Source organism: Aythya ferina (genome assembly GCF_964211825.1).
Source record: "Aythya ferina genome assembly, chromosome: 4".
NCBI classification, from domain to species: Eukaryota; Metazoa; Chordata; class Aves; order Anseriformes; family Anatidae; genus Aythya; species Aythya ferina.
Window position 1 is genome coordinate 41280576 of NC_140300.1, and position 27980 is coordinate 41308555.

The following is a 27980-nucleotide window of genomic DNA, read 5'->3' on the forward strand; positions in this document are numbered from 1 at the left end:
TTGAATGAAGTAATTCAGGTTTTTATACTCAATATCAAGCTCCTATTGGACAACTGCCCACCGACCTGGTTATTTCACTTGAATCTCACAACCTCAAAGTCTGTCCTGCCCACAGGTAAAAACACTACCTGGTTTTTACCAGTCTGTTCAAAGGCCACTTACATTGAACAGTCTTATATAAACGTAGCTGATGAAGGCACTAAGTCTTGGCCACTAAAGGATATAGAAGGAAATATATAGAAGGATATGGGAAGGAGTAATAGAGGTAGAGTCATAAAGGTAAAAGCCAAAATCAACTCAAAAAGCTCTAAGAAGTTTGGTCTTCAGAAGTGAATTTGGCCTTTTAGGAATTTGCTTTGAAAACATAACTTTTCTATAACTTCCATCATGTGGAATTGAGGAAAAAGTCAGGCTGTTTCACAAGGCTAACCATATTTGGTTACCATTTATGAAATGCATGTCAGAATTTTATCATTACTGAAGGGATAATTGTCTCAATTTGCTTCTAAATTTGTTCGAATTGTACACACATACTCCAAATATTCCCTAGTAAAGAAAGCAGGCAAGGACAAATATTTTGGAATCTTAGCAACCTTCCAGAGAAAAACATTTTTCATCGCTCCAATTATGTTAGCATCTTCAAAAAATTCAAATTATTGTTTTCCTAACTGGATTACTTAAACAGAAGAACAATATTTACATCAAGTTAGAACTCAGCTACCTAAATCAAAATTAAAAAAAAAAAAAAAAGCTTGAATAAAGCAATAAACTAGACAATCTGTACAAAAGCCCATCTCATACAGTATCTGTTTATGACAGCAAACAAAAGCACCTAACTGGGGAATTCTTCAAGAACATGGCAGCGATGCCACCATGCTACGCTACACCACCTCCAAGCTTCAAACAGTCTGGTTCAGGGACTTTTCGGAGCAAATGAGTCATTCTCTTTAATTAATGTGTGGATTTCTTCAGCATATTGCATTCACCAATATGTCTACTTCTACAATTTATTACAATTTTTAATTATTTTAAATAAACATCTGCAACAGCTCATCTTTAAATCTCATAGATTGCTCTATGGTTTTCTTTGGTAGTAGTTGTGGGCAAAGTGCAAGCTCCAGTAAAACCATTTGAAGACACCTGTAAATAATCAAAGTATACAACCCATCTATATTTAATGTGCAAAAAGGGCCCTATGAAACACTAAAAATTTCATGCACCAAACTATTCCTACATTTTTGTCTCTGAGAATGTGAGGTTGGATACAAACCATAAATCCAACTACGGCAATTACCCTCTCCTAATTTGTAGGGAATGTTTTTACCTAGCAAATGTGTCAGAAGTTTATGTTGCGCAACCATATTCAGAGATGCCATTTCTAGCAGACTTTATAGTAGGCCTTCCTCAAGGAAAACTTTATTTACAACATAATGATACATAAACAGTCTCAAAAGAGTCTATGCATTTGAGTAGCCCAAACAAGAAACCACAGCTGGCTTATAAAACCGTGTGTCTATATACACATACATACAAACATTCACTGAAAATTTGATGAAATGCTATGCAGAATGAGGTAAAATGTATCTCACCACAAGTGAGACGTGATTTCAATAAAAAACAGTAATTTATGTTTCCTGAGGAAAAAAGTAACGAATCAACAACTTCAATATGGTTTTAGAGCAGACTAGCTAAAGACACAGATGAAGAAATTCAGTACCCTTGGATGCTTCTTTTTTCCCTTTTTTTTCTCCTCACGTTGCGGTTCATATTGCACTTGCAAGTCTTTACATCAAGTATTCTAAAAGCTTACTGGCATCCCACTATGATTTTACTGCATGCTTACTGAGCAGACATAGAATATAATAACCTCTATCTTGCCCTTCTGCATTTTCATTCTTCTTTGGTCATAAGAAGACAGCTTCAAGTTTCTGAAACAATTATTTCAAATACTCAATTACAGATAACAGTAATTAACTTTCCCAAAAGCATTTTCAGAACAAAATTAAAATACATTCATGGATGTTATTAAAAGAAAGGTGCAGCTGAAAGCACTGGATTAAAGATGATGAAACTGCACAGCGTTCTGGAAATGTCAATGCTTATTGCGACGTAACAGCTTTGAAACAGTTTTCAGAGGCAAGTTCAATCCTCATTTGGTTTTCACATTCTGACTTGAAGCTGTAAATTACTGGTCTCTGTAAGGGGAAGAGGGAAAAGCCCTAGACATTAATGTTTTTAGCAGTGATCATAAACAGCAAATCAAAAGCTTTCCAATAGACATTACAAATACCTAGAGTGTAATTGCAGCTATGGCACTCACCCCTCACCCCCCCCCCCCCAATTCAAGAGAACCAACTGCATTTTTTCCTTACAGACTGAAATAAGCAATAACCCCATTTGTCTCTATAACAATTCCAATTGCATGTCAACACATGTAAATACATGCACAGAATACTGCAATTACACAAAGTGTCCACCTACAAATATTCGTATCCACATTGCTAAGACATACCATTACGTTTGATCCTTTGTGGTTTTAATAACACTGCTCCTTTTCCACGCTGCCAAATTTCTTCAAAAAGGAGTTTCAGCAGCAGCCCACAGGCAAACTAGAGACTAAGCAGGCAGTAAAGTGAAGTAGTCTCAGAGTGAAATAAGTTTTATATGATTTTTCATGTTTCTCCTCACTTGCTTCACTTTTTATCGAGACCAAAACAGAAAAAAGCTCCCTAAAAAACTTATACAAACAGTTCACTTTTTCAGTAGGTCTCATCACTGCTGTGGCATTTCATCACGCTCAAAAGCAATTTATTGCTTCATATATCTTCTCACTGTAATTGTTCTGCCTTAAACACTGAGTGAATGATTTGATACTCCCCAGGAAACTGATCAAAACGATAAAACATGAAGGGCAACCAACAATCTACGGGATGATAAAATAAAAGCACATTAAAAATAGCATTCTCTTACACTCTGCTGCATAGAAACCCTATGAAACCACTTAAAACATTGACTTCAGTACCCAAAACATCCATCATTACTACTACTGTAAACGTCACAGCAGCTAACAGCAACTTTTAAGAAGCATTACAGAAGATGTGTTTATTGTACTGAGATGTTGTGGTCACATTCTGCAAGGCATGAGGAGAACATACCAGCTGATTGTTTAGAAGCAAATATACACCATTAATGAAACCACTCTGCTTTGTCGCCTTCCCTAGCAACACTTGACTACCTCATGAGTTTGCAAACAACCTGGTAAAATATGGTACAAACAGCAACACCAATGCATGCGTGTTTTCAGTTATCTTGGTTGGACAGCACTAAAAGCCCACCAAGCAGTATCCAGAAATGAGTGCTCTCACATCTGTAATGGCAAGGGACCAGAGGAATGAGATTCCCAGCTCTGGTCTAGTATTCCTTCTTGGAACTCCTCAGCTCGGAGTGGGAGTCACAGAATGGTTTGGGTTGTAAGAGACCTTAAAGCCCAGCCAGTTCCAACCCCCTGCCATGGGCAGGGACACCTCCCACAAGCCCAGGTTGCCCAAAGCCCCATCCAGCCTGGCCTTGAACACCTTCAGGGATGGGGCATCCACAGCTCCTCTGGGCAGCCTGTGTCAGGGCCTCACCACCCTTTGAGTGAAAGAATTTCCTCCTAACCTCTAATCTAAGTCTCCCCTCTTTTAGTTTTAAACTAATCCCTCTTGTCCTAGCACTGTCTGCATGAGTAAAAAGTTGCTCAAACTTTTTTATAAGCCCCCTTTAAGTATTGAAAAGCTTCAATGAGGTCTCCCCAGAGACTTCTCCAGGCCAAACATCCCCAGGTCTCTCAGGCTTTCTTCATAGGAAAGGAAGTCTAGCCCTCTGATCATCTTTGTGGTAATACAAGCTATTTCATCCCCTTTGGGAATTTTGAGGGGGAGAGAGAAGAAAAAAAAAAAAAAAAAGAAAAAAAAAAAAGAAAGAAAATCAGCTATTTTTTCTCCCTTTGCTGTTAACTCCACAGTCTTGTTCCAAATCCCTGTAGAGGAGGAAGCCTGGAGCCACCAGCTCCCTACCCACTGAGCACATGACCTCTGGAGCCCTGTTTCCAGACATCTTCACAAGTAACTCCTCAGACAGCATTTTTTCAGAGTTTGGGGCAAAAAGGTGGATAAAGCTGAGTCAGCAGCATTGCACTTGCCAACAAAGTCCTCAACCCAGAAATTTTTTATGAAGCTTTGAGTGACTTGATTGTTACTTTTGTCACATTGCCATGGACACAAATCCAAACTGAACCATCAAATAATTAGATAACCATGTCTGACATCCGGAAACAACTTGGGGGAAGGTGAAGTAAATATCTGTAATCCTGTTTAAATGCTGTCATCATTAACAGCTTTCCTCCTGCTTGAGTCTTGTTATTAATACTTAACAAGTAAGGGAGAAAGCTGATAGTGACTTGAATTCCATCTTCTTGCATGAAGGGAGCTTACCATCGCTCGGGGTGGTGGCATAGCAAGTACAGATCAATACACCCAAGTGTTGTAGACCTTCAGAAAGGTGAGGTTTGGTGACCACGCTATCAACCTAAATTTTGACTTCCTCTGCATACCAAGAGCCACAGACAATGACTCTGGGCATAGATGTTCATGAAGAGACCAGCAGCAGAGGAGGGAGTGGACACAGCTGCGCTAAGGAGAAAGCTCATCACACCTTGCCAAAATTGAGCACTGGTACTGTGGTTGGCAGTAGCATTTGTAGGCAGGGGTGGGGTTGGGTGTACACTCACACTTATTCACTGTTAAGCTACAGGAGTTCAGTTACTTTAGATAGGAACGAAGAAACTTCAAACCAGTAAGCATGAAACCATATATAAAAATGGAATAAAAAAATCAAAATATCTAAGAAATTTTTAAGAATAAATTTAAAGAAATCAATAATCAAATGAGAAGAAACTAGCTTTAGAAATTTAGGCATTTTTAACCTCCTAGATGTAATTAGTCCTTTTAAGGATCTGATAAAACTGCAGCAACTTCTGAGAAAAAAAAAAAAAAAAAAAAGGACCAAGAACTTAGACTCACTTCATCTAATCTTTCTCATAACTACTGCCAGGGATATACAAAATCTGTCTTCAAGCCTTTACCACAGAACATGTACAGATAAAATTTTCACACCAGCAAGAATTAAAAGCAGCAGCTTTCAGTAACATCTTACCCCATGCAATATATCAGAAAGGAGAACTAGAGCTAACTTTTAACTTCTTGTGCTGTTCCTAAACTGACACATGCTAAGTACTTTCTTAAAACACATCCAGAGTTTAATCCATGCAAGTGGCAAGGAATATTAAGCATCACTATCATATCCATTATTTCAAGTGTTTTGCTAGTGGTTGCTGGCTATGCTAGAGTAAATTACCCCAAATACATTAATCCCAAATGATGTTACTTGTGCCAACAGAAAGCTTCTTGCATCAGTTTTTGAATTTCTATTACCTGTAATTTGAACTCCATGCTATATTTTGATCCTACCTCATTAGTGTTGTTTTTGTTTTTTCTTTTTTAAAAAAGTTGACTTTCAAAAACCTTTTTTCTGTCCCCATGTAGCATGCTGAAAAAGGATTTCACATCATTTATGTGTCCTCAGGCACTGCCAACCATCATGCCTGTAGGCCTTAAATAACTGCACTCTGACAGAGAATACAGTGAAGCCCACCTTGCATCCAAAACAGCACTGATGTTCTCACGCTGCCAGGCTGCTAAGATCCTCCAGCCACATTCTTACATTGACTACCTTACTTTTTAACAGTACATTTTAACCGCCATAAAAGCCAAACAAATTTTACAAGTGTTTCTACAAATATGAATCACTAACATCAAGTGATGTTAATGCAATACCATACTGGATGAAGAAATTTATGAAGAAATAAAGACTGGATTCAGCCTTCAGCTGTCTTGCCCTATTTAATTTCCTGTGTGCATTTTCATCTTCTGAAAAGCGTACTATATTAGTGAGGGAATATACTGAAATTACACTGTAATTATCATGAAATGAGTTTTCCCAGCAAGAACACTGTAATAGACAGAAATAATTCTGAGTGATTATTTAGGTGTGTTTTTTTTTGTTTGTTTTTTGTTTTTTTTGCGTATGTGTTTTGTTGTTGTTATTGTTCTGTTTGTTTTAGAGTTTTTTTTCCCCCTTTTTTTTTTTTTTTTTTTTGCTCTTGTTTTTGCTAGAGTCTGGGTAGCTATATGGATACATAAAGCACAGTCAAAACCCAAAACAGTCTCCCAGACATCCACAGCTCCAAGCATAATTGCAATTCCTGTACTCTGCTGAAGGAGACATGCATAAAGGACGCAGTGAAAGGAAATATAAAAGAATGGAGTGAGCTTGCTAGCTGATGGTGCTTTGTAACTCCTCCCATTCACAGAGAAGCTGCAGCACCCTGCTCTCCATGGGGCACTACCAGAAGCCTGCAAACTTGCAGTATTGGAGAGTAGCAGCCAGCCTGGTGGTCGACACATTCCTAGCAGCTGCTGGGAGTTGCTAACAGCACAGCTTATGGCCACTGCTACTTCCATTTCAGCCTGACAACCTTCTAACGCATCAAGCTGAAGAAACAAAACACCACGTATTCATTAATACAATATACATATACAATAGTTAATTTGGGATCCCTTTGGTAGCCAGAGATAATAGTTAGTTAACTGCTTGTCCCATCTGGCCTTAATACAAAATGTAATGCAGAATATTATTACTACCATCTTGCCATTTGTGAAGGCATCAAGATTACTTGACAAGTTAGCTTAATAATTGAAAATAAAGTAGATGTAATAGAAATCTAATTTCACAAGAAACTAATCAAGAAAACATACAGCCACCCACAGTTCACATATAAAATTAAAACATCTGTTACACAAGTATAGGAGAGAGAAGGCTGAAGGCAGGCATTTTAACATGTGAGCTGCTTTAGGAGACTTTCATTTTAAACTGCTGAACAACAGAGCCAACAGGTTGCTTGGACAGAATTAAAGGATCTCTGACAGCAGGCAACCACAATACAAATCACAAGAAAATGGCAAAAGCCTCAGCAACTTCTCAGTACGATGCTTTAGCCTCATAACCATGTAACCTCAGGAAAGGGCAAACCCTACCTCCACAAACACAGAGGAAGTAAGAGCAGAGCCACTCTGTTGGGTGGGGGGTGAGGACAGCATGTCGCCTGTGCCAAGGTGCCTGGGCCATGCTCAGCAGCGAGTGTCACCTCCAGCAGCAGCAGCAATGCTGCCACAGCACTGCCTGGGATGAGCTGATAATAGGGCACAGCTAAGTCCAAGTGGAAACATCCCCTTAGAAGATGCCTATTACGGGCATATCTTTAAACAAATACAAGTGCATGCACTCCAGATTCGCAGCTGAAATCATGCTACCTGACAAGGAACAAATTTTCTTCAGCCTCTCACAGTAATTCTGTGGCTGGTCAGCTTTCCAGCAAGTATAGGACAGCCCTAGAGCCAGCACCATGTGTACAATTAAGGGGGATAGCAAGCACAAAGAGCAAGAGTTTGCACCAGCAGCATCACTTCTGTACAAAAGGACATGGAACTGCACCCTTCAGAGCAGATGAGGGCAGAAAACACGGCATCAGACAAACTGCTTGGGTACTTTTCTGAATTAGGGTCGTCTTTCAGATAAAGCTCAGGAGCAGCACAGTAGCTGTAGCAGTTAAATATAGTAGCAGTTAAATGTAACACCTCATCTATGTGCTACTGTCTTATATTATAATTACTCACCAGCATGTCAACACTGAATGCCTGCAATTCTTCACAGATTAAAATAGTCTACATATCTTAAGTTTCCCAAATTCTCAACAGGCAGAACTTAGCATCACGACTGCAGCCAGGCTGTCACACCCAAGGCCAAGCAACTGCAGGCAGCTGTGCTGGGCTCCTTCCAGCTGCTCCCCTGGCTCTACACAAAATGCCTGCACTGAGAAACTCCTCTGACACCTCAGGAGGTCATTCATTGCCAAGTCTTCAGGTGTTCCAGAAATCCAGCCTTCACCAAAAACATGTTGACCTACACAGACCCCATCCTTCAGCATCCTTCAGTTACTAATATATGGATATATTCTAATGCTTTTTGTTAGACCAGGAAAAAAAATCAGCATGTTTTACAGAGTAACTCCCACTGGGGAATTATTTTTTCTTCAGTACATAATTGTCCAAAACACAACTTCAGTAACATAATAGTAATTCTTTAACACAGTCACAACTGTAATATCAGAACTGTTTTCCTAGTTTGCAAAGGCCATGAAAAGACAGTATCATTTTTTTTAAATGATTCATTATACATAACACTAATATAAGAAGGTGGTAAGAAAATCGACTACAGCAATTCTGTATTACTGAATTATGTCCATTTTATGTACAAATAAAAGGTTGGTAGGAATAAAAATCTGAACCTAAGATCTGTAACAGAATTTGCTGCTGCTAAGCACTTATCAAAGACTACACCAAAAGCCTGGAAAAGTAAGTGAGAGGTCCAATCTGATTTTATACTTCCAGTAGAGAAACTTGACATGATTTGGCAAGCATAATACTGTTCTGTCGCATTGAGGTCACTGCTTCTGCATCGCTAGGTACAGACACCACATTTAAGCCTTTAGGCTTCCTCCGTTCTAGGTGTTAATTTTGACACAGCTCTGGCCTCATTAAATACAAATCTCCAAACACCTTTTCCTATGAAGAAATTTCTCATGTAGGAGATCAAGAAATAAGCTCTTTTTCATTTTCAGATTAGTAAGAAGTCAGGCAGGCTACATTTCAGTACAACGCAGTGACGCAAGCATTTCTAGGATGAGCCTCTACTTCTACTCTGGCTCCAAACAAGTTTGCTTATTCTCTTCTGTGATCTGTCTTCTCTCATGCAGCAATTTCCATATTTCTTCAAAACTTTATTTGTTAAACCAGAGGGATTCACAGAGTGTTGAACTCAAGAAGCCAGAGATTTATTTGGAATGAAGGATTTTGGAGAAGCCTGCCACAAATCCAACAAAATTTAGGGTGAAGGGAGCAACGTAGTTGGGTCAGTCTAATTACTGTCCATGAGTAGATGTATAATGGTATCTAGATTTTCTGTCCTCCTAAATGGTAGGCCCTCCCTCCATACTGCTTCTTCATTGCCACATGCTCCTTATGCTTGCTCTGATATTTCCTCTGAGATTCTCTGTAAGCAATATCCAATACTACCCTGAAGAAAACTGACCCTGACAGACAGGAAGGTAAATATTTTTTCTGTCAGCTTTGTGAATTGGATCAATTCAAGACCTACCAGCAGAAACACAACAGAGGGCATGGAATTATACAGCTGGGACCAAGGGAGAATCCAAGGACTTGCCTTTAGCAGCAATACATTGTAGATCCATTCACCTGTGCTGCACAGCTTTACACCACTAGTTAAAAGGATTGACGGTATCTCTAATCACTGATGTCAAGGTTACTATAGGGTTAGGAAAAAGTGTTATTTACATTCCCTGTTCACATATTAATTGTTCTCACATCTCTTAGAAGCACACATGTACTTATTTGAAAATGAAAACAGAAGCTAAGGAACGTGATTTTTTAGCAAGGTCTAAAAAGGGAGCAGATTCCTTAATGAAAAGCACTGCACAGACAAACCATACAGGATTCTTAATTTAATCGATATCAGAACTTTATTTCTTAATTTCCTGACTTCTTTCCCATTAAAACTTCAATTTGGTATTCCAATAAACTGTCTTTTCAACTTAGATATGATAGGCTTTAAAGCTATGCATTTCAAGTTCAGTAAAGATTAAAACATCCCATTAGAAAATCACCATCAATTAACCGATTCCCTTGAAGTAGTTTGAGCAAACTTTTCTGTGTAAACAAAGTGAAAAATAAATAGATGAGCAAGACATCAAACAAACCAGAAGCTCTGTAATGCACATAAACCCTTGACCAACCCCCTCGTGCTCCTGTCTGGAAACACCACTGCCCCTGTTCCTCCACAGCTGCCAGCAGCTCCTGAATACACAAAGCACTCAGCTGCTTCACTGACATTTGAGGCCCTGCAAAAAAGCACGTCTTAATCCTGACTGCTGGGAGATGTCACTGTAAATCCTAAAAACATCTGCCACGCTGCTAGCTGAACAGATCTAGTTTCATTGTGGTGTAAGGTACCGTGAGCTTGTAATCTGCTTTTGCCTTCACCTGTTTTTCTTCAGGAAATAATCACTGTGTTAACACAATCAGTTGCCAAAATATTTGCATAAAACAACAATTAGCTTTAAGAGAGCACACATGCCCATGTGTGTTGCTAAACTTGATGATTACAAGGTTCCACTGTCTTGCAGTGGTAAGACTTCGTTTGGGACATGAAAAAAGCTATGTATGATTAAAGATAAAGATCACAAGCACATTCTTAGTAGGACTAAACCCCAGATAATATGTTGAAATACTACCTACAGTAGTGAAGTACTTAATTGATTTAATTATTAATTATATGTAATAATTCAAACTGATGCAATATTTGTAATGACAACTCACCAGATCCGCTAGGGCTAACTTTGCCTTACTCCTGCTTAGAAATTCTCCACAAGAATCAAACCCAAAGTTCATTCAATGTTTACACCAAAGCATTTCCCATTTTATTTCACTTAATCTGTAGATGGCAGAATAAAGCCAGCATGTTCCCATGAAAAAATCCACAGAGCTTTAAATGGTGTAATCAATAGAGAGGCTTCAAATCCCAGCTCAGTCACAACGAGCACACTGCCAACTGCAACCTCATTTCAGCTCAGAGACTGCTTTCTGGAACCTTGCCCGTGCAACTGATGATGTCCAAAAATGAAAAGGCAGCCTAACATACCAGAACTACACCACAGGCCTTACCCAAACCCACGTAGAAAGAACTTGGGTTATGTTATTATTTCATGAGGACAGCTACTGAGATTATGAATGGATTTTTCTAGAGACTAAAATGGTGGTAAGTCGCTGCTCTGAGTGAACTAGTTACACACCAAGACTCCACTTCACTAGATAACCACTTCGACACACCAGCTGATTTTCAGAGTAGCTGAAGTTTTTCTTCTTAAATACTTTACAACTCAAGCCTGAGACAGCAGTCACTACAGGCAATAGAAGCATCACAGCCCAGGGCAGGTAAGTAGCTGGTTACAGCAGCATTTCGGTACAACAGCTGCTATCGTGTTGTTGCAGACCTCATCCAAATATTTCAACAAATTTGCAAAAGCAGGTTCGGAGCACAGCCACACGTTAGGCTTCTAGCACAGCAGAACCCAGCTGTACCTGAAAATAGGGACAGATCTCCAAATGCTTTCCACAAAGTTCTTCTCAGGCCATGTCCCCCAGTTAACAGTAACACTGCCACAGATCTGGCACTACATAATACCAACCATATACAGCTTCATCAGGTACCTCGTGTCTTGCACTACTCAGCTTCCATGAGACCATCAAATTGCAGACTGCTAGGCCGCAGTCAAGCAGCCTTGCCTTACTACTAATCTTTCTCCCTGTTAGCTCAAAGACATCTACAGACCTACTTACAAAATAGATTAGCCTTCAAATAAATAAAAATAAATAAATCTTATAAGCAACATGAAATAACTATTCCAAGTAAAGCAGGTACAATATTTAAGCCTACTTTTTATCTTACAATAGATTGATTCTCGCTCCTCACTTCATCAGTCCTGTATCATTCAAGTGTTTTGCTTTCCTATCAATTCATGCCCTGCTATCTGATGCATACCTACTTTCCTCTACTCACCACCACTTTTTTTTTTTTTTTGACTCAATGGCCAAAAAGAAGTATAGCTGTTACTTCCTTTACACTTCAAGTCAGAAATTCATAATAAAGTTCCATAGCCTCAGATGAAGGTAGAAATTTCAGAAAGGCTTACTTGCACATACAAGAAAAAAAAAAAAATGCTAAAACAAATCTCCATAGAAATATCTGTGTTTTTTTTTTTTTTCTTTTTAGTTATTATTTTGACAGGTTCACAAGTGGGAAAATCTTTCCCTGCACAACTCAAGTTCAGAAACACAGTATCTTGTTTTAAAATTCAAAAAGCAAAACGTATTTTAGAAATTCCTTGGGTACTTTCAAATGAATAAAGTATTTCCAGCTTCCCAATACAAATGCTTTTCAGTCCAAGGCAACCAGAACTACTTTTCCCACAAACGGGGCTGTCCTTTTTGCATAAGAGGAGGAAATTCTGCAGTATTTTCACAATTCTCCAAATTCGCAGAGCACAGCTGGAGACCACACTCCAAAATACAGAGTATTTGAGCAATACTAGCCAGTAGTAGCCCAGAACAAGCACACACTGGAAAGCAAATCTGAATGAATTTCAGGTGTCTCAGCAATTCACAAAGTTAGTTCAGCTCTACTATGCACATTTTTCACCTTTCTCAAGGTTTCTTCTACTTACTTTCAGCCTTTCAAATGACTCAAACTGATACCTGTGTGAACTTTAGCAAAAAATATCAATCTAATAAAAGAGAAAATCCTTTCCCAGTTTCAGTGTGACCTCAGCCAACATGAAGCATATGCTAGCTGGTGGAAATGCTACTAACAAATTGCCACTGAAAATGGGTCTGAAAAAAACAAACTATGACATAGTTTTGAAAATAAATACCTAATGTTTCCAAATATCCCAGCTTAATAAGTCAATATTTTTTGTTGTTATTTAGTAGAGTATCATTTGAGAGGCTTTTCTGAAATATACCCTATAATCCCTAACAAAACATGTGAAGCCAGCCAATTTGATTTTTCTTTCTTCCAGGAAGCATAACATTTCTCAGATGAATAAGGAACTTTGAAAAAATGAAGAGTATGGTCACGTCCTGCAATTCAAAATTTACAAAGTTAATCCTGAATATAAATTGCTGTGAAAACATCCTCCAGACACTCAGTCCTAAGGTCTGCTCTACTGCAATGAATTCTATCATGAAGGTTTAGCCAACTCAGTTCACTGTTTTATGTTACAATACTGCACTTTTCAGACAAGACTTCTGTTTCTCCTCTCCACAGACCAACTGATGAGAAGTAGTCAAGATACACCGAACTGAGGATTTCAATATAGTAATAATGAATGGATAAACGCATTAATTTATGACAAGACAAACATGTTCACTTTGTATCTTACTACTAATATATCTAGTTAGCTCATAAGACTACCATAACTAGTGGTGCGGTTTTTTCCCCCCTTTTACTGCCTGCTTCATCTGATAAAATGCTGTTCAGACTGAATGGACATCATAAATCTGAAATTCAATGTACTTTCCCCATCTGCATGTATTTATAACATGTATATATTGTTCTTGCACTAGTATGCAAGAACATTCATCCACTGTTGTCAACTATTCAGCTATTTCCAGATTATTTTATTTTATTTTAAGGCTGGTGGGTGGGTTGCTGAAGAATTCAAATAGTTTTTTGTAACATAATTCATAGAGTTTTCTGCAATACCTAGCCAAAATTTTCTCATCTTGCAAGGGAATCTAACAAAGAATGCCACAGACATAAACATAATAATGAGAATTTTGAGAAAAGGATAATCTCCATTTAGACATACAATTCGGAGAAGCTACATTGATCTAGGAATGTACCTTACACTACAGTCACAAATTAACATATGAAGTAGAAGATTTAATCCAACAAATAGCTAGCAAATAAATTCTAAAATCTTACAAAAATCAATCATTACTTAGGCAAGTAAATATTTATACATCTTACAAATGTATGCGTATTCAATTTCAATGGGACAATAACAGACACACTAAAAGTGCTAGGGTTCTAGGGTGGTTTTTTTCTTAGATCAAATTGTGGGTACACACACGAAGGTCAAGTTTGGAACTACCTTCTTGCTCATTTCAAACATATGAAAACATACAAAAATGAAAACATACATTTACTGTGGTGAAATGTACCCTGGTTTTGCTATTGAAACTCATTATTTTCTACACCAGCAGCCAAACACAAGCTGCACACCATGCATATGTAGTCTCTGAAGAATCAAACTCCAAAAACCTGACCTAATATTGTCACTAGCCTGCTGTGGCACTGTGACCACTGAGTTTCCTGCATAGCTTGACAATGTGAACATTATCATTATGCTCTACCCGAGTAAAGTTTATATGCTTTTGTGAACATACTGCAGGGAGGTTACACCTTCCATACCTCTGCAACCAAAACAAACTTCAGAACTGTATTACAATCATTATTGCATTTGGAGGTTTGCCATAAGAAATGTATTATTTCATATTTATTGGAGTAAGCAACTTTAATCTGAAATTTAAATGGCAGGAGATGCTCTGCAAAGTTCTGCTCCTCAGTGGAACACTGCCTTGTATAGCTCACAATGGACTAAGGCAGCAGAATAAGGCCTTGCATGGAGGACAGAAGAACAGACAATCCAATCCTACTCAAATTCAGTTCTACTCAAATTGCTGTGTTAGAATGACTTTGTAAAATATTGCCTACACTTTTTATTACACATGCAGTGCTGGGTCACACAGATCTACTAAGCAGATGACCACTATTTCTATACATGGATACAGGCCTACAAGTTGCTAATATTCTATTAGCTCCTTTGGTGTAAAAAGCTGGAAAAGACTAGACAAAATCCTCCAAGAATCACGTGCTCTAATCTTGAAGGACACTGAGCATTCAATGGCTTTTTCTGGCACACAGTCCCCCAGAATAGCATTACCCCTGAGAAAAACGTAAACTTAATGAAGATTCACTGTATCGACAGAGTTAAAACCATGAAATGTGATGTCTGCGTCCTACCTCTTCCTCCCTTTACTTTCCCCTACTGTCAACATCTGTCTCATAAATGTCTCTCACATTTCAGGTTAAAATCTCACCTTTACACGTAAGTTTATCTCAGAATACAAAGATGATAATGGGATTTGTGAAGTTTTCAGCTCTGAAGTGAGGTAACTGTGACAGGTCTTACAGAAATATATTTTTCATTCAGAGCCATAAGAAAGCTAATATTGAATGCTAGTGGGAACACTATTACCAATAAAAGAGTCTGAGAACAAAAGTTCACTGGAATTTCAAGGGATAAGATGACTGGACCTTAAATAAAATGAAATCCAGTATGAATGAAATACAAGAGAACTTGCCTGTGGGAAAGGAGTCCCAGATATGATTGTACTCGCTCAGAACTGTTGCTTAAAGATTATGAAGAATGACAAATTCAACTATTAAATGCCTTGTGCTATTTTGGAAGCCAAATGATTTGTGCAATAGGTAAATAGGATATTTAACAGTCTTTGGGGGCTATAACGACAGTACAACTTTCCTTTCATGCCCCTTAAAATGGTTTTCTGCCCTGGAGAAATCATTTTCAACCCTTCATAAAATGTTCAGTTTTATTCCTTTTACTTTTCTCCTACCATTAAATGTGATCTTTTTACTTCATCTCCATTTTCTCTTGGTCCAAAATATACTGTTCTTTCCCCCAGGGGATACGTAATTTCTCTTAAAGGATCGTCAGCCCATCAGAGCTGAGATGAGAATTATTTTAAAAACCATCATGACCTTCTATGATAAGACGATAAAGGATAATAGAATATCTATGAATGAATGGTAGATGATAATCCAGTGACTCACATGAGCATGATTAGGCAGGAAAAAATTCAAACAATGTAAAAAGTTATAATCCTTCTGAAACATTTAAAGTTTTAGACATGATATTTATCTTGGGAAAAAATGGTCTTTGATTACATTCAAACATTCTATATGGAATTTTCATAGAAATTGTAGAGAAATGATCTGAAGACTATATCTAAGACAACTTTGAGCTATTCCTGACTACTTCTTTCTTGGCTGCACATAGTCCTTTAAATAATATTAAGAATATTTTTACTACTTTATATGAAGGATTTAAGCTACTTTCCAAAGATTCTCTTCTTATCTTGGAAAAAAGCTCTAGATGTGAAAAGTATTCTGCACCTACTTCTGAAAATATAATTGGAAAATCAGCCCTAAGGTTGGGGTGTGTGGGCTTCACCCTCCCTTCCTTCAAAAGTGGAAAACAATCAGACGCATTGGGATATACAGCATAACACCTAAAAATAAAAACAATAATAATCATATTAAAAAAAAAAAATCAAAACGCAAGGTAAAATACTGGTGCTAAAAACACACTTAGCACGTGTAGAAGAATCTAAAGCATAAGCACAAGAAACAAAAAAGAAAACAATATATCCAATTAGAAGACTCAAGCTTTGTAATTCTCTCATTTCAAGAATATTTCTGCATACGAAGTACTAACTGATGAAGAGCACTGCTCCAGCACCAGCACAGCGCCAAAAAGCTTCAACTTCCAGGTGCCATGCCACTGCTTTCACATTAGCACCTGTTTTACATTCTTGCAACGAAGTTACTTAAAAGAGCAGAAAATCTTTGAAAACTCAACATTTGAATAGGTGCAACTGCAGATGAAAGATTTAAAATCCTCCTCACCCTTCCTAGGATAGCAATATCTTGCCATTGGACCAAGCTTTTTCACTTCACTAAATTGAAGCAATACCCATTTAAAAATTTCAAAGTTACTTTGAGAAACAAGCCCAAAGAGACAAAGTTAAAAATGGTTATTTCAAGCCAGAAGTAGAAAAATATGGGAAGCACATGAGTCTGCATGCCTGCTTCTCTAATTAAATGCATTGGCTGGACTCCCACACAACTGTGTGGAAGTTAACAAATACAGGAAATCAAAATTTAATTTTCCATCCTTTTCTTGAAGGCTACATTCATGAAGATGAGAAAAAAGGGACTATTTTTTACAACAGTACAGTTTAAGCACTTCTGTAACAACTTGCTTCAAAATGTAACTGGGTACCACGTGTGCTTGAGATTTTAAATTATTTCTCTTAGGCATTAGATGCAGCATTTATAAGCAGAATACCTATATAAAACCAACAACAAAGTAGTAATAGTGCCTACTGAGCCTAATTATACAGTGACAGAGCTTTGAAAACCCTAAAATTTCTGAAGAAGGTGCATTAAGAAACACAGCCTTATCACTCACTGAGAAATGCTGATTTGTACCTTAATCTAGCCAGGTTTTCCAGCTGATGACTCCATACACAGTTTCATCTCAAGATACCGACGATAAGTAGCATATAATCATCTAGGGGTCAAATGTATCCCTTGCATTTCTCCAATGGCTCCAGAATTATACTACGAGAATATGATTTCAGAGTTGATATTTCGGATCAAATTACCATCTGCGCGTTCAGTAGAATCACTGTTACAGCACAGGCTGCTATTCTGTTGTAAAAGCTCTTCTAGGATGGAGATGGAAACACAAGATTATTTTATAATACTATTAGTCATTTTACACCTCACAATACATAAAACAATTTTTCCTCATTTTCTAACTTCAGTTGACATAAAGTAATAGCTATTAACAGAGCCCCCTCTTGCCAGCAAAGCAATCTACTGAACTTTTATAAACATCTAGTAGACCTGAATAGTGAAAACTAAGCCCGTAAGCCTTTGTGAGGCCATGCATGCTACCTACTGAAATCCGTTACTCCACCTCAGCAAGTTGTCTATAGCATATCCCTTATTACAGGGTTACTGTCATCCTATCCTTCAAGACATCAGCACATTTCAATCTTCCCAGCCATGCAATTCTCTGGCAGAAAATTTAAATCTACAAAACTTGATCACACCAGACTCAAATGGAGTCCGTCTTGTTGCTTTTCCTTATCCGCACACAGCATTTGACTTCTGTCCCTCTGCGGTTGTGAGCAGCCTGGTTAAAGCAGGTTCTTTAGAAAGCCCCTGCATTTTAAATTACACTTATGGACAGGAACCAAGCAGCAATTCCTCCAGAGGTCTGAAGAGTGGTTCTGACCAGATTTGCATAGTTTAGGTTCCCTTTGGCTATGACTGCAAATCTCAACAGAGCACCTCAGCAATCTGATGGTACAGTGCAGCACAGGCTGGCACAGCAATGAAGACAATTTCCAGTGGCTGAACCAACAGGCTTCACGGAAAGCTTCTTCTTTAGGGAAGGAGAGAGTTGCTTCTGAGAGAAATGTTAACTAAATCACTCCTAGGTTTCAGGACCACATTTCCACTAACGCATGGTATTCTAGTAGGGGTTCAAGTGGGTCTGAAATCCTCAAATCTCAATAAAAATTGTAGCCACATCAGAAAGGGATATCTGACTGCATCAACTTGCCTTAAGAGAAGGCTTCCAGTTACAAAATTGAAGATTAAATACAAGTCAGAGGGAGAATGGGAGCAACCCTATATAAGCCTGCAGTTCTTCATCCCCGCACTGCAATGGTTACTGTGCCAAGTTCCGAAGGGTCCACAGAAATCCATTTTAAATTACTACAGCCAAACAAGAAGCAACAAGCAAGATTATAAAATATAGCTATCCATTCCTTATGACGTTTCCACGTCACCGAGTCAGATGCAAATCTGTTTTTTACAGGTTTAACTCAAAAGGTATAATAGCAGACTCATTCAAATTCCTAAATTACTAAAATATATGAAAATATCTTGAAAATTTGAGGTGAAAGTTTTTAAGATTCCACATTTTGTCACAAGTTGTGGTTTGTTTTTTTTTTGGAAGGTGTGGCATAAAAGGAAAAAAGTCCTGTTGTAGGCAATATTTTCATTGGAAGTCAGCAATCTATCCCCTATGTTTTGCAAAAGCATACTCTATAGGCCCTTAAATATCTTGATTATTTTTTAATCAGGAAACTCAACTAATAAAGCTATTAATCTTACCTGTTTTTTTGTCTCTGAACAGTTCCTTTGTTTTAAAGGTGTTGAGTCATTCACATACACACAGAGCATCTTTGAACATTTCAACTAAAATAGTTTCAATTAGCTACTACACAGCTGACCAATCCCATCACATTAAAGCAACACCCACTAATTACCCCATGATAAGAATCTTTAATTCACTTAAGTGCTAATTCTGTGGCCACTTTACCTTAATTATTCATGTTACAGGCAAGGGAAAAAAAAAAAAAAAAGCATCAATAAAAGGTTACTAGAAAAAATTGAAGCTTCTTAGACATTAAAATTGAAGTGTTTAACCTAACAAAATACTTTTTTTCCCTCCTCATTTGAAGAGTGTGGAACTGATCGAGTTAAAGGACAAAAGCATAATTCAGTATGTCAGTTGAACGTGGGATGTTGCCAACTGTACAGAAGGATCTGCAATCCTTACAGAAACAACAGCTTTGGAAATACACTTCCCAGATCATGCCTTGATGCCATACATACTGTTTTTCAAAGGCCATCATGGCACTCAACAATGTCACTCAGCTTCTGCCTTCGTGGAAATTGAGGGCAAACAAGCAGAATACTGGAGTTACTGTCAAATTAACAGGTTATTGACCAGCATCACCTATCTCAGATCAGCAATCTCCTCATGTACCATTTCACAGTGAACTTGAGGTTACAGGGAAACTGGAAAGACTCCTCTCTCTCATAACCTCTGCCACTGCTTAAAATGATTTAACCTCACACTCGATTAGTTCATGTGAAACATGACCTTCAGAATTGCCTGGTCAGAGAGGAAAGAGAGAGGCTATGGTCTAAAAGAGCCATAATTTCTCCCCAGCCCGTGCAGCTTATTGGTTAGCACAGTGCTGTCACAGAGCAGTCTACCAAGTGCTCCATGGTCACCATGAACATTACAGATCTGGGTTGATATCTTTTAAGACATCTCTGCGGTGTCTCTTCTATAAAGACACATCTCCCTCTGTGTAAGTGTACATAAGTAAGTATAAATGAAAACAGAATGAGCAATATCCTACTCATAATGTGCTCTTCAACTATCCTTTATTATGAGTTGCTAATATCCTACTCAACAGCATTGCAAGAAACCAAAACTTCTGTACTCTAGAACTAGGTTATTCTGTTGAAATGGCACCACAGAAAGCAGCACAGCGATGGACTGTGCCTAATACACACGCACGAGAAATGAAAATATTCAGCTCTTCACAGCTGGTTCTCCTCACCTTCACATTAGCGAACAACTAAACCAGCATTAATTCCAGGTCAAAAGCTCTGAAAAGCCAAAAATCACTATTGTACTAGTTACACCTGTCTGGTCGGTGTAGCATGGATTCAATAATCGGTGTGGTATGTCCCATAATTCAAAGTTCATGCATTTCTATGGCAGCACAGTTGAGCTTTTTCTCCTCTACAATATTCCAGGGGTTGAGTCCCAACCATTTGGAGCCAGTGGTTTGCTAAGCATGGAGCAGAGGTAGAGGCACAAAGGGGCTGAAACAACAGTTGCTTCTGCCAACACAAACCTTACTGACAGTTTAAGACTCTCCTGAATGAAGGTGTTGGTCTTGAAAAATCAAAGCCCCATGAGAACAAAGACTTGAAATGGCAGTTCCACTGTCATTAAAAACCTGAAGCGCATTCAACCAGTAACATCCTTAAAGCCACTCATGATATTAAAAATAAAAAAAATAATAAAAAAAAAAAAAAAGCTGCCAGCAATTTTTCATTCCATGGTTTAATATCTCAAACTTTTTTTTTTTTTTTAAAGTCTCAGTTGGAACAATATATTCCTACTGTGTTTAATGAATGAAACTTCTCAAATCCAGCGACTGCATGTCTGCCTGTCTTTTAAGGCTCTCAGACAGCTGAAGTTCTTTCCAGTCATCTATTCTGCAACTCTGATCTGGGGAATAACATTATCATAAGACAAACGTAGCTCTATAGACTCAAAAAGTTCTTTAATACCAGTCCCATCATCTGGCATGTGTTATTAAAAGAACTTGGGGTTATGTTTTTTAATTACAGGAAAATTGACATTACCAAGTATGCTGTGTTTTGCTCTCTTCTGCATAGCAATTCTCATTTTCACTTGTGTTGTTTTGTTCCCACCTCACTTTAAGTCTTGGTGAAAACAAGTTACAGAAGAGTCAAAACAGCAAACATCAGTGTGTGGTGTCAGGGACCTACCATTTAGGCCACAGGCAGTCACAACTAGAATCCCTCAAAAAAAAAAAAAAAAAAAAAAAAAAAAACCTGAAGATACACTAGGCAGCTATATATTCATTTAAACCAGAGGTTGAAAAATGAGACTTCCAGTGAGCAATTCAATACTCTACTGACTTCTACATTACAAAGTGTACATTTTAAAATACAAAATAACTCATCTAAGAAAAAATACAATTTAAAACAAGAAAAGCAATTAAAAACCAGCTTACAAACAACAACCTATTACTAGTGTTTAAATCCTGCTAGAGACCACCAAGTACTATCAGAAGAGTTTTGATGGCCCCTAGTCTCAGCAGCCAGCCCCATATGCACTGTTCAAGACATCCAACTGTTTCCAGTCAGATGCACCATAGACCTCTCAGGCATCAGAAAGCTAAAACCTAATTTCAATAGCATCTTCCAACCAAGTTTCGGGAGAAGCCTCAGTGTCCCCAACTGTTTTTCAGGGCTCAATTATAAGATGGGTTAGAAATCCTTTCCTTCTGTTTGTTGTTCTTCTGTTAAATAGAATTTTGTGAAGAATAACTGTGACAGCAGCATCTGGTCCCTTCTTTTAAGCCCCAAGATTACCATTGCAGTGCATATGTGAAATGACGTCTAACGTAACAGGGCAGTTTCACCACTTACCGCAGTAACAAAGAAACTTATCAGAACTTTTGAAAACCATGAGTAAGCCATCATAGCTCAATCTGGAGTTGCTCTTCTGAACTTTCCAGTAACAGAGGAACATTGATAGTGATTCTACAAAGACAGTCTCCAGAATTTGCACTGTTCAGCAAACTGCTCACAAATCAGAAGAAACTCTATGCTTGTCAACTTACAAGTAGCTATTGCAGTGGTAAGAAAAAAGCTGTCAAGGGTGATGAGACTGGTAGAGAACAGCCTTAGAGAACACACCAGCACACATCATGATTTTCAAGCAAAAATCAACGATGTCTTCCAGCTGCAGATTCAGAGTCAGCCAGGAGTCAGAGAAAGTAAACAATTCCTCCCACCTGCTCTGCTGAAATCAAGCTCCAGGTCTGCTCAATCAACTCTTTCCTCATTCATTAAGGCTGGGCAAAGTCATACTCAGAGCTGTCAGCCCTACATACCATGCTTCCAGGGGAAATATGAGAAAAAAAAGATTTTCAAAATTAGTTTTGCATTTTGATAATTTCTCAGTCAACCAACGCAGCACTGTTAAATGCAAGCCAGACCAGCAGTTTGCCCTTGAAAGTAAGCTTTGTGGTGCAAGAAAAAAAAAAGTCTACATTAGCTCAAAACAAAAAAACAAACAAACATATAAACCAAAATCAATATTCTTTTCTGGCCCAAAATTTGCACAGAAGTACAATTCATACCACCCTTGGACAAGTCATTTTGAATCACAGCATTTTTCTCCATTAGAATATAGCTTTTGTTCTACTTTAATTAGTTATTCTCTCATTCTGGGACTTCATAAATGTCAAGTGCATAACAGTGAAAAACATTCAGAGATTACTGCACACACTGGCGACTTGGTGGGAACTTCTCACAAGATTTTGGGCTGCCGCATGTTTTCATTACATTTGGAATTACAATTGCTACTCATTCACAAAGGGGGCACAAGGGATGAAGCTGTGTCAGGCTGGCAGCTTGGCTGTGTCGAGCCAGGGGAGCACAGAGAGAAGAAGGAAGGTCTGCTATTGCTCTGGGGCACACACTTGGGCAGACGTCTTGCCGTTGTGCCTGGATTTGCTGGTTTGTTATTAAATCTGAAAGAACTGGCCCTGAAATCAGCAATTCATTTCCAAGTTCCAGTGTTTTATTCCACTTGCCCATGCAGATTGCCAGGGCTGATTTCCCAGCCACTCTCTAGGCCATTAGAAATGGTCTTCCTTCACTACAGTTTAGGTCTATTAGCATAGCAATATTGATATGAATTCAAAGAGACAAACCATGTGGAAAGCTGACTTACAGCAGCATTAGCTGTATTATTTCCAATATCCCTTTACCATAAAGGGAAATCTTACTGCATGATCTTACTGCATCCTACATGAACCTGAAGCTAATAAGATTGTTCTCCATTTCTTTTCATTTTAAAAATACCCATCTCTTTGTCACATGCAAAGCCCACACCTACACAAGTAATTATTCAATATCCTTTTAAAGTATGATGAAGAAAACAAACCTGCTTGCACATTGCGAGCCTGACCATTAATGAACGCAAGTAGATTGGCCCTCTTCCAATACTCTGGTGTTAACTGAAAGTTTGGAGAACAGTGCTCCCCCTGAAAATAGATGGTTACCAAACACGTGCCTGGGAAACCGCCTGGGCAAGTTTTCCATTTTTATGTGGTCACTTTCAGAATCAACATTTAACAGATTTTTCACCTAGAAAAATAGAAGGGTTAAAAAGGAAAGAAAAAAAAAAAAGAAAGAAAAAAAAAAAAAAAAGAAAAGCACCTATTTGGAGGTATAATTAAGGTAAAGCTTACCAGACTAACAAAACAACCTAGCTACTTTCCAAGTCTTTTCTGTTGCTTTTCCATTTTACAGTCCAATGAACATTACAGAAAACACCCTAGTACACACATGTATTTACAGAATCCTTAACCCCTCAATCCTTCACACAGCCCTTACAAATAGACTGATTCTTCACTCAGATGTTCTCTCGTCTGTTTACCTGCTGTAACGTAGGAGGAAAATTTGGAAAGACATGGGACTCCATCACCATGTATACGCATGTTATGGTGAAATTCATCAGCTTCACTGAAATTGCTTGAATTCCATGCTGGTGTAGCACAGAAAATGATTAGACATAGAGCTGTAGAGTAATGCTAGACAAGACTAGATTGTCCATTGATCAGTTCTGTGTAGAGAAGAGCTGGTAGCATCTTCCTGATCGGTTGCCCAGTTTCACAGAAAGGAAAACACTGCTCTTTGAAATGGTACAGGGGAAGACGTAAAGACATAGATGTAGCAAAGCCCTACCCTTGACACAATTCACTCCTTTTCTCCCCAGTACATAACCTCATTTACCTGAAGGAGGAAAGGCTGATACTTTTGTTTGTTTGTCCACTTGTCCTAAAACAAGCAAACAAGGAAAAGAACAATCTGGCAGAAGAATTTTCCTTAGTGCAAGAGAAACAGCACTGCTGTCATATAGCCAGAAACCTAATGTCCTTTCTCAGAGGAAAGAGCACAAGAAGGGATACAAGTTATTTCAAGAAATGAATAATTACTTGAACAGTACGCACCTCTGCTATTCAGCATGACCCAAAACATTCGTATGTTTGGTTTAAATGAATACTTCAGGCAGTTTTTAGAGAAAAATATTCAAGTGAAACTGTTCACAGCATAAACTTATTTTGAGAACCTCAGTTACCTTCCAGAAGAAAAAGAGGCAGGATAACTATTTGGGTTAAAGCAATTAACTTTGGCAGTAGATTATGAGGGTGTACAAAAAAAAAAAAAAAAAAAAAAAAAAATAGGGCAAACTAAAAATGCTTTAAAAAAAAAAGGAAAAAATGAAAATCACTACTCTGACCTCAGTCAATTATAAAGAACAGATTTAAAAATACTGTCTCCAAGCAGCACTTAGCATCACCATTAAAAGCCTCAGCTGAACAACAGAATCCCATATTTCAAAATACCTTGAAAACTTCAATGACTGTAGTTTAACTGAACAGCACTTTGAGGAATGTGCAAACTTTAAAAAATTCATACTGGAGCACAAAAAAGCTCGCAGCTTGTAGCATATATTAACATCCTTGACCTTAATCTGATTATTTCAGGCTATTTATGAATCTGGAGTGAAGGAAAACAGTGAATTACTTTTTAGAACATGTTTTGAAAAACTGTAAAATACTGGCTGGCATAAGATAAGATAGGTGCTGGGCTTGCATGCTTTGCAGCTCTCCCCTTGAGATTACATACTGGATCCCCATTCTGTCACTCAGATATGGGACAGTAAATGGGGAGCTCTGTGGCATTTCTCATGTACCTAAGGAGAAGGATAGAAACAATTTGTGTTATAAATTGTGCACTATCTACTGTTCTCCTGCAGCAAGATCATTTAGTCATACTAACTTTGGAAATTTGTATGTTCAGTTTGTGATGCCCTTTCAAGGTGCCATTGCTACTTCCCTCGTATCACCGTCTGGATGGCACATGCATGCACTTGCATACATACGTACAAATTCAAATACCTGACTTGAAAAGGCAAGATGTTCAAATGCCACATCTCTTTTCCCAGGCAACCATTTAACACCCAAAGGGAGAACAACCTGTTTCATGCTTGCAGAGCCTCATGGACTAGCTGATCTAGGCAAAATAACCTCAAGCTACTCCAAGCAAACATGACAATGATCTTACTAATGTAATCAGCATGCTGCCTAGATGACAAATTTAGTGTGGTACTTGCAGCAGAAAAGGCAAACCTGACCCATCGTAGTATATACCCATACCATCTTTTCGATTTCAAACAATGATTTTGCCAAAGAAATTTACCAAGTTCCAAGAAAAAAAAAAATCCAATTTTTTTTTTTGAGATTATTGGGATGTATAAAACTGCTTTTTTTCATTTACAAGACCCAGTTACTGAAAAGACTAAACCTATGTTCATTTGATTATATTGAGCAGTACAAGGTGAAAATATTAGGTTGATTTAGATAGTAACTGATTCTTCCATGTTTTCTATCTCCATCTCCAGATCCTGCTTATTTACAGACGATGGTATGTAAATCCTGTGCAAAGTGAGGCAGAGTGGAACAAAACCAGTCTAAAGGCAGGGTATGCCTAGAGCAACTTCTTGGGACTATAAATTAGCAGGTACAACACAGAGCAGAACAGAGACTGTACAAAATTGTACAGCTAGTTTGACTTGCTTGTGAGTTTAAGAATACTGCAAGTGATAATATAAAAGCTACTTTCACTGCCCAGTCTCTCCTGCAGAAACCGCTTGTCAACCAAGCCCTCACACTCTTAGTTTAAAAAAGTCCTCGAAGAAAACAAATGACAACTCCACCTATCCTCACCACCACCAGATTAATATCTTTTTTTCTCTTTAAAAATGCCAATATTAGAAACGTGCAAATGAGAAGTTTCAAATAGGAGATATGGGGAAGTGGTCAACAGATTAAAAACTAAAATGAGCAAGAGAAAGCTGATAAAATTTCCTGGCAGACCATGAAAACTTTACATATTACAGTTGAGCCACCTTTGCCTACCATGCCACAACCTTGTGTGGCATTAACAGATGCAAATTTGCTGGCTGAAGTGCAACTGACTCAACTGAAAACCAGCCAGGGTTCAATAGCCTTTTTGTCCCCGTGACCCTTTTTGAGCACTTAAAGCCTTCATCATATTGTTCTAAGCACCATCCTGCAGGAGAGCACCATTCTACTACTGATAAGTCTAGGAAACAGTAAAGTAAAATAAACTAAGTACAAAACATTAGAAAACGGTTAGAATCCATGGCAAATTACATGAATGGATTTTTTAAAAATATTACTACTAGTAACATCATCATCTCAATGAGCAAGTAGTTTTCACCCAGAATAGTAGCTGGCAAACCAACCTGTCATAACAACGTATTTGGGCCAAACCTGACATTTGATACAGCAACTATAAAAAATACTACTGAGAATTCAGCAGTCAGCCTTTTGCTTTCATCTTTCATTGTTGCTTTTTTTTTTAAATATGGAATATACTAAGTAGATAAACTGTATCTTCATGACCGAAGATTGCTCATTTGCTTTTACTTAGCAGTAACAAAGTCATATGTAACCAACATCTACATGGCCATATAAGACTATGAATTTTGCTTCTCACAGCTGATTCCCCAATCACTTGGTACCTCAATTTTGACAACTAAAACTAAACACAGTACAAGCATTTGGAAGATAGCTAAAGCTTCCAAATGATAATTGAAAATCATTGCCAATTTTTCCATATTGCAAACAACCCATGCTTCTGTCTTCAATGGATCAATGACAAAATATAGTAAGTCATTTTTTTAAAAAAAAAAGGAAACACAGTCCCCCAACAAGCAGAAGGGGAAGTTGGGTAACGAAAGCATGAAACAGCATTTCTTCACTCATTAAATGCATATACAGTTTCTAGTAACAGACTTGTTGAAGGGGGTTGAAGTTGGCTTTTCCCCCCCCAGAGTTTCTGTTGCAACAAATAGCTCAGCTGTGCATGTTCTGGTCATGCGTGACTACATGCTGTCTGCCAGGGCTCAGCATTGACTACCTGCAGCCCCACAACTTCCTTCTCTTTTCATTTATTCACATTCTTAAGTACAGCAGTTCTTAACAGTTCAGTTTTTACTCCAAAACTGTAGACAAAAGCATGGATAGTTTTGGTTTGTTATTCATTATTCCGACAGGCATTTGTGTGACAGCTGATTTGCATTGTGCTATTTCTAATATTTAGCTGAAAACTTATTTACTGTATTTCTTTCAAAGGGTACTGAGAAAGAACTGATGAAGACAAGAACACTCACGCTTCAGCAAAGGCGTAAGCCCTGGAGAGGATGCCAAGTTACTCTCAGTGTAATCTTTGAAAAACAGGTCAACATGGAGCCTTCACGCAACAACGCGATTGCTATTCCATAGGCTTCCTACTTCGTGGAGCACAGCCCCGGGCTCAGGAGTGAGGCTGAGGAAGGCCGGCAAGACCAAGGCCTCCCATCTGCCCCACACACGTTCAGCCTGGCCGCACCCACCCCAGGCTCAAGGGATGGCCTCAAAGCAAATATTTGCCTTTTTCCCTGATAGCAAAAGCCAAACAACACTCCTCTGGCACTACCTGCTTGGCTTAATCTTGGTCTGAAAAGATCTTTTGGGTGACATTTCTCAAACTTTTAATTATGGGACTAATTGAAAAAGATGAGCAAGCCTGATGCAACATGTATATTTAAATTTTTTGTTGGGGGAACCAAGAAAACAAAGAGCAAAACACACATTTTCTAC

The 27980-nt window shown here is 38.2% G+C and overlaps 1 protein-coding gene and 1 long non-coding RNA gene across 14 annotated transcripts in view; both read right to left on the reverse strand.

Moving 5' to 3' along the window:
• The window catches only part of INPP4B (inositol polyphosphate-4-phosphatase type II B), a 303375-nt gene that overhangs the window by 206747 nt on the left and 68648 nt on the right, over positions 1-27980 (reverse strand). Inside the window, exons 1-2 of one of the 13 annotated variants that reach the window (XM_084516569.1) lie at positions 18793-18844; positions 17092-17330 (exon numbers count right to left, since the gene is read on the reverse strand). The exons of the other annotated variants lie outside the window; for them this stretch is intronic. The gene's annotated coding sequence lies outside the window, so the exon portion shown is untranslated. Of the gene's footprint in view, positions 1-17091; positions 17331-18792; positions 18845-27980 lie in introns of those variants that run through there. 13 annotated transcript variants of the gene reach the window in all.
• On the reverse strand, positions 1388-21965 carry LOC311435499. Its single transcript, XR_014692175.1, has 2 exons — positions 21667-21965; positions 1388-2195 (listed from the first exon to the last, which is right to left on the reverse strand). It is a non-coding gene; the product is annotated as an uncharacterized lncRNA (long non-coding RNA).